At 35.0% G+C, this 14,979-nt stretch overlaps 1 protein-coding gene and 1 long non-coding RNA gene across 2 annotated transcripts in view; one reads left to right on the top strand and one right to left on the bottom strand.

Moving 5' to 3' along the window:
- The window catches only part of LOC145219266 (scavenger receptor cysteine-rich domain-containing protein DMBT1-like), a 106,922-nt gene that overhangs the window by 34,316 nt on the left and 57,627 nt on the right, over positions 1-14,979 (top strand). The gene's annotated exons all lie outside the window — the stretch shown is intronic.
- LOC145220248 (uncharacterized) lies at positions 5,716-9,807 on the bottom strand. Its single transcript, XR_013858048.1, has 3 exons — positions 8,423-9,807; positions 6,484-6,638; positions 5,716-5,938 (listed from the first exon to the last, which is right to left on the bottom strand). It is a non-coding gene; the product is annotated as an uncharacterized LOC145220248 (long non-coding RNA).

Genomic DNA, 14,979 nt, shown 5'->3' with positions numbered 1-14,979 from the left:
TAATTACCAAGTCATTTAAAGTACTTGGATGGGAAATTAATTTACAATATATTTGATAACATTTATTTTCTGTTAAACAGACCACGAGATTTAATTGAACACTGATGTGTGTGAAACTGGGCCACTGATAAAGTGGGACCAGTGCGTAGTTGCCGTCACGGTCAAATACACAAAAATAATGAACTTGCGTTATCCTCACTTTACCAATCAACTTTAACCTGGACATACAACAATATGTTCCGTATGAGACTGGATTCTCTCTGTTGCTATAATGAAAAAAAACTACAATGACTTTGTATCAATAATTTGAGAAAGCTTAGAGTGGCGTGAATTGGTTTGGTTTTGCCATACAACACATGAAAAATTGACAATATCGCCATTACGTTACAACTATTTTCGTTGTTTAAAATACGGACCTAATTTTAATAATTAGAGCAAGTTTGGGAAATGTTAAATAGGGTAATCTGTCAAGGGTAACAAACAAAAAGAGGATACATTATCATTTTCGGTTCAACAGAAACATGAAGTAATTTATACAGCCCTTAAAATATTCTCAAACTTTACGAACACGTCTAACACTTCAACTATTCTTTACGATTATCAGTGGCACCTAACCTTATCCAGCGACCCATTCAGTTTACACAGCGATATGGGGTGCCTTCCTAAGTATGCTCAATAACATGCTCGGCGCCATTTTTAGCCCACAACAGCGGTCGATGACCATAAATCACTAAATAAATTTATTGTTACCTATTTTAGATTCGAAAAGAGTTTGTTTGAAATAAAATAAAATAATGTTCTGCATGAAAGTAAGATAAACATGATTTTGCATCTTGGTAATCATTGTTTAAACATCTCAATTAAGATATTGTTGTTTAGATTAGTGGCATGTTTATGTTACTTTCATGTTTTCATGCCATGTAGTCACCTATGTTAGATGGATTGCACAATTTAAATGCACTCAATTACAATATTCAAACACAGAAAACACTACATGCAATCATACCACTCATTTCTCGCTCATTTCTACAAGACATGAGCGCCCGAAAACAGTCGAACGCAAAACCAGACAGTAAAAATGAAATAAATACACAACGCAGGTTTTGAGCGAGCGCGTTATGCATAGTGTAAACGGGCTATTAGGCTTTGTTCACGCTCGTCATGTTCCTCTTAGTCGCACACATGAGGTTTCACGGTTTCCTTAAAACGTCTTAGGTTACCAAAGGCTGGTCTGCTGCCTAATACAAAGGAAATCGTTCGTATTTTCAGTAATATTTTCAAGGCTTTAAATTTTTTTATGATTTTTTTTTATATCAGAGATACATACTTTTGTCATCGAATTAATTACTTTTGTAAAAGCACGACTCAAATCTTACCAAGAATCAACGACTGTTTTTTTCTATTTAAACACAATTTTCTGATCAAACCGTTCAGTGCTTGTCCTTCTTGCCGGCACTCTGTACAGTAAGGAGACAAGGAAATTTTGCGTACCTTCTATTGTTTTTTCGGCTGGCAACAGTGAATGCTTTTTCTTCCAGGTACTATCTTATGCATTTATATGTTAGAATGTGTTTTCCAATAACACTGCATATCGGCGAATAATTTTTGCATTAAACTCGAGTTCTCAATTAAGCAAGCCTCAAATGAAAGATGCTTTATTTGATTTTCTATATTGCAAGCATAGATTCTCCGGTTCTTTTCGTTACCACCATTTGTCTAATCGTCAAAATTAATTTTGTAAAATTAAAAATCACAATAAAATTTTGCACCTTAACTCTCAGAAAGGATTGATGATAAAATTAGGAAAATCAAATCTAGTAAAAACATACGCCTGCAAAGAAGCCTAAACTGTAAAGCTCTCACACAAAATGCTATATACATTGTAGGCACAGTAACTGAATTGACGCACAGCGAAGAAAGACAAAATCGTTCCACCACATGTTAAACCACAACGCCTTCAAACGCTTCATAACGTGGTTGTGTACGCGACGTAATTTAATCGTTGAAACGAAAATTTTGTTTTGTTGTTCTGCCAAAACATTGTCCTAGTTGCTACAAAGACATTTACAGAACATTTTTTCCATGTTCCGTTTTTTTCGAACGTTCTGCACAACTTTCACATGATATATTTAATTAATTAAAGCAAGGGTTCAAACTAACAATATACGCAACCAACGACTTTCTGCAGGACCACTTCACATTTCACAATCTACCCAGTATTTGCCTATGTATGGTAACAAAGAAATAGCTTTCTTTTCGTATACACCAACTTAATTCAGGACAAAATACTCCAGCTGCATATGTTGTTGCATTTTAAAATCAAACGTTTTAGACATATCCATTTCTAAAAGATTGCGCTACTTTTTGTCTTTGAATCTAAAATGTCTTGTTTGTTTGTTTATTTTTTTGTTTGAAACCCGTTTTGGCGGGTTTGTGAAAAAACTGCCTGCGTGACCGGAGCAGGTTTAGATCCCATTGGATTTTGAACACAAGTGGATTCGGTTACCATACGGCCAAGTTAAATGTATGTTTGCTTGACCTGACTCCTGACGTCGCACTTTAGTTTCATTTTCGTTTTGGTAAAATCAAAGTTACTTGCGAAAACTAAAAAAGGTTAACAACTGGATTATATTGTTTCGAGAGTTTGGATCCCATGACATGCTGATATTTTTGTCTTCGCCTTGTCGCACTAAAAATATTGTGAATCAGGTTGATTATGTATTAAGACGCTTGCTGACTTGTTTTTGTGCAATGTAAATATTAGTTTATCATTGTTATTGGACAGCACGGAGATTTAAGAACGGGTTCTGGTAACAAATGCTCTAACACAGATATGTATATTTGTTGCAGACACTCCAGGAAACAGAGATAAAGTAAATGAAGCATATTTCAACTTGGGATGTTTGTTCTTCTGGCTTCTGTAATTATCGGAGCTGGTTACCTCGTATGGGCAAAACTGCCCAAGATGTAAACTCCAAACAAATTGGTCTGTAGGAAATACTTCACAATAACGTTTCATAAATAACATTGTATTGTTTCTCACGAGACAAAAACGCTTAAAATTTTCCCCAAAACAACAAGTTAGGCACCGATTTATTCTAAAATTCGTTGCTTGTTAAATTTGCTAGAGGTTTTGAAACTAGTTATTACAGTACATGTAATATTTACTGCTTCATTGTTGTCAGAAAAATACCTTGTCAAGGTGTTTTTGTTAATATGACTGTAGAACAATATAATCGGATGCAATTGATATTATATTCACAAACAAATAATAATTTTTTCATGTTATTGTTTCGAAGAAAATCAAAATGATTTTTTTTGCTTTCATTAGACTTCAAATTTACCGGTTTAGATTTATGCTCTTATCCGTTTTCATCTTTATTCATTAAATGTTAAGTTGTTGATTATTGTCTTAATTTGAGTCAAAGTGGCAGAACTTCCTGGTCAGTCGAGAACACTTTCGGTCTAAGAAATTGTAAGACGGTATGCGTACAACAGTTTGGGTGCTGCAGTTTCGAGCCAAACTGCTTAGTTCTTCTGGTTAATATTTTCGGTGCGGAAACTCAATGCAGAACTTCATTATTTGCAGGTTTGCTTATTGCTGCATAGTTTAATTGCGTTGAAGCAAACATTAGTTGTTATGAGGTTGGTTTCGTGGTCCATTAGGGTCGAAGTTTTCAACTGCAAATAGGCCTGAAAAGAACCCGTTATTTGCAACAAATATTTGCGTTTCGTTAAATTTACAGGCGAATTATATTTCCTACCTTGGTTTGGAGGTTGACGGTTTACGTTGTAAACTAAAATCATAGTGTTTATATGTACTATAAAACGTCACAAATGTTCTTTCACATGAGGTGAAAGCTTAAGATTAAATTGGTAATTTATGCAACCTATGTCCTCGCAGTATAATTTTTTTTTTTTTTTTGAATAATTTTTATTGATATTGAAAACACCACAGACTTTTGATAGGATAATTATGTCGAGAATTTTTTTCCATGCTATAAATTGTAGATTTGGTTTTAGTCGTCGATTCTCTACCAGAGGTGGGCGGATCGGGAAATTTGAGATCCGAAATCCGATCCTGAATTGTGATTTTCCGATCCGATTCTGATCCAAAATTTTCGAGCAACAATAAGATCCGATCCGAAAAATATCTGAATTTTTTCTAATTTTATTAGAACTGTTTAGTTGAGTACAAAAATTATCTAAATGTAACATCTAACCTGAAACAACAAAGATTTCCATTGCTCTAGTAGTAAACTAAATGCTAGCTACTACTGCTAACCCAACTTCCCAAGTATCAAGGGCAGGAACTTGGCCGAATGGTCCGGCGCGCCTGACCCATACACAGACATAAAAACCCTGATCGGGATTCGTCCCCGGGAGAGTCCTGGGTTCGAACCCCTTGAAAAAAAAACTAGCTAGGCTAGTACAGTACTACAGTGTCTACAGAGTACAGACAGACTAGAATCTGGTCTAGGTAGTCACTAGTCAGTAACACGATTTTAAACCAAACCAAAGTTTGCAATTCCATGTTTGCAACAATAGCTGAACAATAGTTTTCTCGAAACACTTGGCTGTTAAGTTTGAGGTCGATTTCAAACAAAATTCCATTGGGCGCATAATATATAAGTTTTGCATATTTTTCAAATTATGTTTGGGGGTTCCTACGTGCGTCTACATTGATACATATCCAAAGGAAATGGGCAATTCCAATATTTATACGACATGAGCAAAACTAAACAAACTGATACAGTATTGTTAGTGATGATACTTTTATAAAACGATAATAGAACTTTTAAATAAACTCCAGAAAGATAACTTGTGTTTGTATGAATTAAATTTTGGCACATTTTAGCCACGTCCCATACTGTGTATCACTCGGGTGTAATGTGGGCAGGATTCCCAAAAAATTGACTTTAAGTCATGGTCTAAAATTCAGATTTTAAGTTTTTTCCAAAAAAAAACAAAGAAGTGATATATTTGAACAAGAAACAGCAAAAAGTTTTCTAATTCATTTGTTGGCCACAAATCTGAAACCACTCAAAATCTTAGGATTGGGATTTCCTTTTCAGATACCCCCCCAAAAAAACTTTTCATAGTTACAAATGGATTTGTTTTGTGCTTAAAAAATTAGTGTTTTAGTGAGAAATGTTAAAACGTACGAACTGTTTTTATTTGATTATACGGAGAAGACAACAACAACTTTGGATTTTGGATTTTGCCAGCAAATATTTTGCTTCCTGAGCGAGATTTTTTTACAATTACCCAAGTAAGGTGGATAAAATATGTATGGTGCAGGTCCCAATATTTCAAACCAGAAATATTTGGCAAACAAATTAAAATCTTTACAATTCTATTAAGTACAGAATTACTGAATAAAACCACAAATAAAAAGAAGACAATTTGGCAAACGGTTAGTTAAATGATTGTGTAGTTAATTCACAAATGAAAACATGCAAACCAGCATCAAAGCATAACAAATTTATTACCTTCTATAATCGTTGGAAGAAAATTAAATTTGTGATTTTTATAATCTACTAGTCTTAAGTTACACGTTTGAATTGCTACTGCTAAAAGTGACAACTACATTATTCTCACTTTATTTTAAAATTGCTTGTTAAGGGCAAATTATTTTAATATATTTACTAATAGGACCACTAGAGGAAGATCGCTCTATAACGTAATATCACCACAAACATTATCATTGCATATGTATTTGCGACAAAATGTAACTACTTTATTACCGCTTCATCTTTAGGTGAAAATCCGATGTCGCTGCATGAAGTAACAATCATCATCATTACAAAAAAATGTATTTTTCTGTAATATTTCTGCAGATAATGCTATCTGGCTTTTAAATCGCTTCCATTTTTGAACACAAAAGAAAGGCGAAAAATTATCCTTTCAACACTGTGATTTTTTGTTTGATTTATTTCTGCAAAATAATATGTTTTTATGTATTAAAAAACTTCTGAAGTTTGCTTTAACGTACATCAAGAACCATGCAGCACCAAGCAAACTTTGCAAAAACATAACGCTACCCTAAATCTAGCACGAAATATGGCATCACAAATGTAACATGATCTTCCCGGCCAATTACAAATGTGCTGGTGCGAGACAGTAGTTAATTAAGTGAACAAAAGTAGCGATACGTTTTTGAAGTGTGATCATAAAAATAATCTCATAGGGAACTTATTGTTGTGTGTCACATGTCAGTATTAGTGTGTTTGTTGTTACTTACTCAACAAATAACTTTCAATAAAAGTTTTACTTGTAGAATTCATGATGCTAAAAATCATTAATGGCATAAAGATTATGTCGTAATAGTTAAATTGTAAATAACGCTTTATTAAAATGATACTGAGACCAAGAACAAGTTTTGAAACAACTACAAAGAAACGTTTTTGTTTAAACAATGAAAAGATTTCGCTTTTCGCGTAGCAGCCATCATAATAGTGTGCTCAATGTTTATTTTAACACCTTTTCGTTCGTTCGTCATCTAAGAATTTTTAAGTCATATTGCTCTTCTAGATTACTCTTCATCAACCTATGTTGTTTGTTCATCGTTGCACATTTTTCTGTGTGTTTGAAATTTTGCTTCCTGAACCAAATCATTTAGAACCTCTCGTTCGTACCTGAAAAGATGTACGACGCTGTTAAACAGCTCTATGGCCTCATAAAACTATACAAATGAAAAAAATTGTATAAAAAAAACTCTATAACTTTATAGAGAAAGGTTTAACTGTAAAACAAAGAATTTGCCTCACTATAAATAACATGATCAGCTTGTGATTCCGCGAAATGCAACGTCAGGATTTTAAAACGTTTAAAGGCGCCTAGATTTATTAGCAACCAATAAATTTTGAATTTTTTTGGAATTTTGAACATTTCGGTTGTCCAGTTACCCCAGCCAGGAGTCGGAGTTTTGATTTTATGACAAAGCTAAAAAGAAAATAATCCTAGTCTACTTGATCACGCAGCCTCTGCCAAACCCACTTGGGCAAGACTAGAAAAGACCCGTTCAACCGTAACGAAAATAGACATCCCTTTCAACCAGCCATTATAAGTCGCTGTCGGGGCCAGGTTGCATCACGCGTACACATCCACTTTACAAACCGTTTGAAGTCGTTGAGTTTTACGTGCCGTGTGTCAAATCTTAGTCATAGACCGTGTGCGGTAACACAAGAAATGCCAAACAAAAGCATTTAGTAGAAAGATATTTGTATTGGCCCGATCAAAATCATGATGTCAAAAATGTATACTCTGTGGAACGCTTGATTCGTAAAAAAACGTAAAAAGTGAGACAACAGCCATGACATTTTAGCAAACAAACAACATGTAGTTTGAACAGCTGTTACATGAATGAGAATAATCCCAACACAACCATTGTACTGCGCACATTGGTTGGCAAACATTTGAAAGCGTTGAGGTTTAAAATGACGTAGACCAATTGTGTGTCTTTTTGCGCTGTGCGTCGTTTCAATTCTTGTTGTTACAATGTATAAAGCGTCTTGTGTGAGAGCTTCACAGTTCAAGATTTGTTTCCAGGCGCAATCTTTTGCTGAAGTAGAGGTTAGTAACTTTGTCAATAACTCTTTGTGAATGTTTCGGTCATATTTTAGCGTCCTTACATTTTCTACAACTTGGATAGTCAAAATCTATGTCGACGATTTCATGTACCTCGTTTAGGTTTTGAGAGGTTAAGTCATTTTTTCAATCTGTCATTATATTCCTACATCATATTGGTGATGACACTTATTCTCCGATTACGTGAAAAATCCAACTCTGTGTTTTAGTATTTACTTTACTTGGTCTGTTTTACAGTAGTTTGGATATCATTATTTTGTTTGCATAGATTTTAAGTGAATGTGCCTTTGAACGATTGCAAAGAAAGAAAGCTTTAAAGAATATGGGAGATTCACCTGAAAAGGGTAAGTTTTTGCTTTTGTTGATTGTTGTATATATATAGCAAAAGGATGTAGTCAAACGTAACCGGGTTTACGCCATCAGGTTTCCACTATGTTAAATTAATGTTTTTAATTCGAAATCGCAAGTGGTTGAGGTGGGATTAGAACCCAGGACTTTTGTGTTCTTGGCAATGAGGTATTATAAAACAAATTAATGATCGTTGTTATTACTGGAATTGCTTAATATTTGAGATATAATGGCCAACTTTCAAAGAGAATTTTAAACACAACTTTTTTGAAGCATTTTGTGTTATTGTGGTCTACATTTTTCAAATTTATGGAAGTAATGAACAGAACAAAAAAGGTTTCGATACAATTTAAAGACAAGTTTGTTTTTTTAGTGAAAGCATTGTTATTTTTAAGAATGTATCCCTTCTTTTTCATCTGATTTAGCGCAAAGGGAAAAGGTCAAAATAACTTTGAAAAACAAAAAAGTGGAACATCCAACCCACACTTCGAATGCTAGCGGCAAAAGTAGTGAAGTAAGATCGGTAGGCCACTAAAGTATATGAAATGCACTTCTTTTTTATTACGTCTTCATGATTCGTTTTCAGTGGAAAATTAATGACATACCTGCAATTTATAACATACGAAATATATTTGCTAAACAATATATCCAATATATCATATTTGCTGTATAATATATTAACATTAATATATGATATAAGCAACAAATAAACTTTTGGCACAAATATAGTTAAAACTAACAAAATTTTAGAGATCTAGAGAGAAAAAACACAAAAAGGTTTTCAATAACCTATTCGTAGACTTTCATCGACCATGATGGGGCAGCCCCTCTCGTGGGGGAATGGGTTAAGCGAATTATAATAATCTCTGACATGCAAAATTATAACATGAATCAATCCATCAGATTCGTTTAAGATTTAGTATTCAAAAAAAAAACACATCTGTAAATCCATAATGTCATAACAATAAGATTTAGATTCACATACCACAAATTTACAAACATAAATACAAAATATGACCATAAAGAGACAAAAATTAAACCAACATAACAAAGGCCCAGGCGGAAAATTATCCCCGAATCATACATATAATATATAAGTTCATGTTTGTGTCACGTACGAATTTCTGATGATAATCATAGACATATAGGGTTGTTTAACACGAAAAGTTTACATCGAATCATACATGATGCTAAGGTGAAGTTCGTACATGATTTTCTGAGAATATACTTGCATAATCCGTACATACAGGCTACCTGCGGTTTTCTGATGTTAACATATGATAAACCTATCTTGATTTTCTGAGAATATAGTCGCTTAATCCGTACCGTACCGAATGTGCAGTTTTCTTACATTAAACTATGCTACCCCTATCGTGTAACATCATCGTTTTACAAATTTCACACTCAAATAAAGATCATATTTTAATGGACGAAAAGCCATCAGAATATATGAACGAATCGTTTATACCGCCGACTCGGCAGTATCGTCTTCTAGCGATGAGAAGAAACTTTCTTCATCGTACGTTTCCTAAACAATCAGTTTCACCATCTGCGGAAAACGATGTCAAGTAAAAGCTGTATTCTTACTCCACATGCGCCTGTGTCTCCAGAGAAGGGCCCTTCAAAGCGGCGTCCTAACCGCATCTGGGGTTTCGCGTGGATTGGGCGCAAAGCGGCTCTCCGGCTACCTGTGTGCGATCGCATTATCGCTCCCAATAAGCAATGTCACATCGCCAGCCTCTATTTGTGACAAGTCGACACCGCGCAAATATTTACACTTTCGCAGCTGTTTAGCTTCTGATACTTTGCTCGGATTGGCGGGGATCCTGTCAACCAATACAACACAAGGAAGTTTCAGCTCTTGTCCCCAATTGAGGGGTAACACCAATAGTGACACAGAAGGAGTGCTACGCCTACAGGCTGATCCGTGGTTAAGCGTTTAGCGTAAAGTGCAATCTATATGTAGTTGTTTTAGCACCCAATTTCTCTGCCAACTGACATTCCCAAAATGTCCTATTAGCACCTGAGTCAATCAAAGCGTATGTATTTACCAGCTTGTGTTCTCATCGTACTTGAACAGGAAGTATATCCAGGTACGCGGATGGCCTCTGTTGGTGACGGAATTCATGCAGTCATTGTGAAATTCGCAAACATTGTCGTTACACTCTTCCTCAGAATCTCTGGGTTTGCTTACCCATTTCGATGAGGCCTTTTACCGAGTGCGCACAGACGTAAAAAATTAACTGCGATCTCCGGAGCTGAAGCGTTTACGTTGTACGCAGATACCTTCTGTCTTCTGACGTGAGTCTTTTCAATACCATATCGAAACAGACATTTTCCGAAAATCAAATTGGCTTCTCGACTTTGCTCTATGACGAACTTTGCGAAGTCAGCAAATCTTGCAACATTATTTGTTATGTCCTGGACACGCAACGGATCGGACACCTATTTCTCCCGCATCTTAAGTGTAAGTTTGTTAGCAATCGAGGAAATAAATTCCAACGAGTCTACAATGGACGTACCAACAAATTTTTCTAAGGATGCACCGCAATTTCCAAACAGTACGGCCGGTTTCTCGAGACCGGCTGGGTCATTAGAAGTTAGTCTCGGGACAACCTGTAGCAAATTCTCGCAGCGCCGGGCTATTATATGGGGCTGCCCGTACCTTTCGTATAATTCGCGTCGGGCCATTTCGTAACCCTCTCGAGGGCTTTCACACGCAGAATGATGCTTCAACTGTTCATATACACGCTCTTCGCAATGTTGCAACAAATAAATTAGCTTCAGGTCGAACAATTCAAACTTATCTGCAATAAGCAGTTGATAACGGTTGATGAAGCTCAAATAGTCCATACGGTCACCTTTAAACTTTTCTACAATCGGTTTCGGAAGAAAACGTTCACCAACCTCTAGGCATCGGTTGCGGCTGGCACAAGGCGTTTGAGCTTCAAGTTGTTTTGGGGGAGCCTGATAGGAATCAAATTTACGTTGTGTCGGATTTTCCTTTCGCTATAATATAAGACAACGTGTTGTCAATGACTAGTTCTGTAACGAGTAAATCGTAATAACTCAGAATGCTCACCAGTAACTCAAGTCTTTACACAGCTCAAATATATCATCGACAGTTTTCATATTATTAGTAAATTTCCCTATTTAAACAAAAAGAAACACATATCAGTTATTTATCAATTACATAATCACTTTCGCGCGGTCAGCACATAGAGCAGACACTAATAAACGCAAACCATGAGGACTCGCACAAGGTAATTGCACCACAATTGATTTAACGTCACAACGTCATTGTTGCGTCAATAGCAATGCCAGGACGATATTCCAGGACCCATACATAACAGCTTGGCGCCACTAGAGGCAAGAAATCTTGCACACTGATTTACATAAAGAAGAGGCCATACAATAGAAAATGCAATTATGATCATGAACATTAAATTTATGAGAGTTTATGACAAAAACAAAACTACGATTTGGGTTTATCAACTAGATTAATGTTTGCTGGATATTTACTCAATGTAGTTTTATTTTACTAAGGTTTAAAAACCGCTAAGGACAAAACATTCTAATAAATTGCACAACACCGTGTTTTGTTCCTTTCAGAAGATTGAGTTGGAACGTAAAAGGAAGGTAAGTAAAATATTTACGCTCTGTGTTGGAAAATGCCGCACTTTTTGAAGATAACTTTAAGTCCAAAGGCAATTATGCTTACCATCAATGTGCATTACGTTGATTTGCATTAATGTTCTTCAAGGTATTTTGCGGGAGTTGACAAAACGACATAAAAGCAAATGGTTTAAATCTTATTCGTTTGGCACAACACATTCTTTCCAAACCTATTACTGCACCCAATATATGAGTATTTTTATTTTCCTCCACAAAAGTGAGTTGTAAATGTCAAAAGATGGAATAATATATGACATGCAATCCTAGTTTCGTTAATTAATTGTCTCTAAAATATTTACTACATTGGCCCATTTCAAGGTGTCAAAAAATGTTTCATAGCGCTCGACTACAATAAAAAAGGAAACATTGTAATAAAAGACCTAACACCGTGTTCTGATTCTTTCAGATAGCGTTGAAACGTCTCCTGGTAAGTACAAACTACATTCTGTGATAAAAAAGTAATAATTTGAGGACATATTTTTGAGAAAAACAACAACTTTGCTTTAGTCTAGTCCTCTTTACTTGGTGCATTCCGAACCAAAAACTGAGCTTGTTATTGACAATCATGCGTTTATCGGTAATAATCTTCAACGTTTTATCCGCATTGAGGTTGTTAAAACAATGCAAGAATATACATAAAACATACATGCAAAGTATGGTTGTTCTTATCTATTTGGTTTGGCTCCTCTGATGTTTGTTTTCTTAATTTTTTTTAAATGTTATATCTCTCCGGTTAGTTTTGGCTGGGCATTTGGTCACTATTTATTGATCTTTGCAAAACTGCCCAGGTCAGAATGCTCAAAAAAACCTAACACCGTTAGGTTTTTTTGTGGTTGCTGTTTTAGGAGGAGATGAAACGCAATAGGAGGGTAAAAAAATATTTGCGTTTTGTGCTAAAGATGTTCTAACACCGTGTTTTTTATCTTTCAGGAGCAGGATGTGTTGGAATCTCCATCACCGGTAAGTAAGAACATTTTTGGGCAAAAGGCAATTATTTATTTAACCATTTCAAGTTTTGAGTGAGTGAGTGAGTGAGTGAGTGAGTGAGTGAGTGAGTGAGTGAGTGAGTGAGTGAGTGAGTGAGTGAGTGAGTGAGTGAGTGATTTTTGCGACAGGGTATGAAAGACCCTAAAGTTACCTTATCAGCCACCAACGATTTCAATACAGTCAATAAATGCAATGAAAACTATCAGATAAAATGAACATATTAAAAAACGGTAATAAGTGAGAAATACAAAGAGAAAGTGGTATCAATATGTAAAGTTTTATCCATATTAACGTTCTGCATAGCATTGCGGAAATTGATAAAATGTACATAAAAACAAATTCATTAACATCTTATTCGTTTTGGCGCATCACTTTCTTTGCACAAGTTTTAATGAACCTAATTCTTTTTTTTTTCACCAGAAGTTGAGACTGAATTCCGAAAGACACTAGATGGATCAATATATGACATAAAAAAATTTTGTATTGGATTTGAATAAAATTCCTAAGTTGCGTTTTGTAAAACATGGATCACCCATTAAATTCAAATCAAGCTTGTGACATGCGACGTCCTGTAATATTAAAATAGAACTTATTAACCAACAAGGCATTTTAAATTTTTAAACAAATTCAGTCGATTGAAAAAAATTTCCAGATGACAAAAAATAGTATAATTATACTTTTTGTGTCCTAGTACGCTACCTACGCTTGTTGAAAAACTTGTCTTTGGTATTTGACAACTGTCACGACAACGACTTAGAAGCAGTTTATGTTTATTTGTTATTGATTTTCAGAGCTGTCTTCGTATGCGAACACAACCTGGAAAGCGCCAAAAGGTAACAACAAAAGTGGTAAATTTTTGAAAAATGTGCCGTAAAACAATTGACCGCTCTTACGCCTCACAAAATATAAGATGTTTATCGCTTCAAAAGAAAGCAAATAATGATACAAATGTTCGTATCCAAACTCAAGGCTAGAAAACTTTATTGTTAAAAAATAAACTGCGAATTTACATTTAAGTATATCACTAATATTTTTTCGTTTTAAGACTCTGAATAGGTTTCAGCATCAAGAAAATAGACGCATTCTACCACCTCAAAATCAAGGTGAGAAAATTTGTTAACGTAATAAACCGTATTTCAAACATTTACCAAAGAATGAGTCATTTTTAGCACGAATTGCATTTGACAATTTTGACCCTAATGCACCACCAGCAGAAGAACCAACACAAATAGATGGTGATGATGGTCAACACCCGGACAACCAGTTGCAACCAGAACAAAACCAACCTCATAACAACTAACACTGGTCATAGGAACATCAAAAATAATTTTATAACCACTAGATGTGAATAGTCATCAAATCTCTTGAAATCTAGTGTTAGAATTATTTATCTCCGGAGTTTTTATTTCTCGTTTATAACGCAGCCGTACATTTCAAATATTCCAAACACGTACCATTATTCAACCACAGACAACTGGGAGATTTTCTACGAATTGCACTAGTCATATATATTGTGGAGTTGCGTAATAATTTGTAGAGCTGTGCAAAATATTCTATTTGCGTTAGCATGCGTGAAACGTTAAATTACGTCGCTTGTAGCTGCCATCATATTATTGCACACAATGTTTCCATTAAAGCTAGTGTTTTCGTGCACAAAACCATTTCATAGTGAACGAAAGACATGACATTTAACTCGTCACAATAATTGTACATTTACTTTCGTTCAATATCTAAGATTTTTTGTGTCATATTGCTCTTCTAGAACAATCATCATAAACGTTGGTGTTTGTTCATCGTTGCACGTACTTCCGCCTATTTGTGATGTTGCTTCCTGGACAAATAAAGTAGTACCCAGCACCTTTTTTCCAGAAAAGTACAGTAAAAGATCTGTTGAAAATGTATGTATGAAAGAGTGCGCTCTGTATGAAACAATACAAATAGTTACATAAATTCGATACTAAAAAAAGGTTTGCTAAAAAAAAAAAAAATTACCTCATTATAAATAACATATTTTTCATTTTTTTATGAAAGTGTAAAGCTGATTTAATCGTTCGCCATAGAAACGTTTATTTAAGAATACAGAGGAACAAAATAAACGTTCTGTGTGTCATTATCAGCTTTTGATTGCTTTGAATGCAAAGATCAGGATTTCAAAATCTAAATCATAAAAGAGCCGCCAGAATTTCCTTACGTTCAGTGGCGGCTAAATCAACATTGAAAACGAACTGGCAGGCGGTTTTATTGCTCCAGCCAGGAGTGTTTTGACTTGACACACGAATTTGACTTGACACACGAAGCTAAATAGGAAATTAATCGCTGGGCTACTCTACAGAACGCAGTGCTTTATAATGGACTCATAATAGAAATAATAACCAGACA

This window comes from Phallusia mammillata, chromosome 3, assembly GCF_965637545.1.
Source record: "Phallusia mammillata chromosome 3, kaPhaMamm4.hap1.1, whole genome shotgun sequence".
Taxonomy (NCBI): Eukaryota; Metazoa; Chordata; class Ascidiacea; order Phlebobranchia; family Ascidiidae; genus Phallusia; species Phallusia mammillata.
Note: the sequence above shows the minus strand (reverse complement) of the source record. Positions and strands in the feature narration are given on the sequence as shown.